Consider the following 1,543-nt stretch of genomic DNA (forward strand, 5'->3'; position numbering starts at 1 on the left):
AGTTGTACTCAGTCCCTGTAGGGGAGCACAGAGGGTACAACATGAAGAGGCAATACCCTCCTGGTGTTATAGCACCCCACGTAGTGATTGGAGTCTTAGGGAAAAAAAGAAAAAAAAGGAAAAGAAAAAAAAGGAAAATAAAAGGATTAGATCCCTTTTCTTGCTGATAAAGTATCTTCCATGAGAGGAGTCTCCCGGAGAGCCAAAGCAGCAGCAAACATGGAAACACATGCCCCTCCGCCCTGTTCACTTCAATCAGATTTGATCTGCTTCYTTCTCCACTCTGGTGTTAATACTGTTGTGCTGARAARTGTTAATGGCTGCCCATAATACTTAAAGGTCACTGAAGTACGGAGTGTAAACCCTCTACAGAAAGGCTTAAAGATTGGCCATAGCCACACCTAAAAAATTCCTAATGGCATTAGGAAGAGGCTGAAGCCTTTGGTCTCCTCTATTAGAGCAGCTATGTGGGATAACAGCCAGGCCCATGCATCTCCTAAAGCCTTATGGTGTATCGCCCCTGAGGTGGAAGGGCGAACTTATGGGTGCTGAGAAAGGAGAGAGGGTCTCATCYCTCCTTAGTTTGTCCTTCACATACTTGGTTTGTGGGTCTGCTACTTACYTTGACCAGCTGTGAAGCTCATCAGATCTCTCTGTGAGTCAATTTACTGACTTGGCAGAAAACGAATCCAGGAGAAAAAGATAATTGTGTTCTGCTGCATTAATGAGTTGAATCTACTACCTCTGTTACTMATGAAGAGTTGTCTCTGCAACAGATGTTTTTACTATTTTAGGGGGAGCTTTCCTATTTCTGCCTCTTTCCATTATCATTTTTTGGTTTTCTAAGATCTGTATATTCCTAACTAGGAYGAATATAGTAGCAAGTAAATTGACTTGTAAAATTTGCCTTGTCTGTCATAAAATGTCTCTTTTTGGTGGGATAGAGGTTTTATTTGGGGGGGATTTGATTTTTTTTTTCTTTTCCTTGCTGATGTTACAGTTTCTTTGGCTTCAGCAACCTGGGCATGGAGGTAAACAGCAACTGTCAGTCCAGATTGCTGCATTTGCTACCAGCCTAGATGAGAAGCCAAGGACTCAACTCAAGGGAGCCTTGTGCAAAGGCAGCTCGCGGGGCCGCAGCCGCKTGCCCCGATGCACGGAGTTGCAGTGCCCTCTTGCGTGGGAGCRCGCTGCCAAGGCAGGAGGTCCCTCCGAAACTCCTGGCTGCTGGAGGAGGAAAGAAAGCAGACAAAATCCTTTTCCTGCTGTTGCTATTTGCAGCACTGTTTTAGTCACCAGTGCTTTCTTTGGTTCTGTGCCTAGATGTAAATTTGAAGACAGTTTTTAGGCTTTTTTTTTCAGCCTAAAATGTGTTCTTTAGTCTGCTTGTCCTTTTGTCATCAGCTCCAAAGTTAAGACTTACTATTTCTGTTGCCGTGATGCGCCCTGGACCTGTTACAAACAGGAGCATCTGGCTGTGTTAAGTGCCGTCTGCACCCTTAGGCAGGGCCCTTGCTTTGCTCTGGGGTTTTAAGTTGTGCAG

The sequence above is a fragment of the Rhea americana genome, unplaced genomic scaffold (assembly GCF_003343005.1).
Source record: "Rhea americana isolate MKP2758 unplaced genomic scaffold, rheAme1 scaffold_596, whole genome shotgun sequence".
In the NCBI taxonomy this organism is placed as follows: domain Eukaryota; kingdom Metazoa; phylum Chordata; class Aves; order Rheiformes; family Rheidae; genus Rhea; species Rhea americana.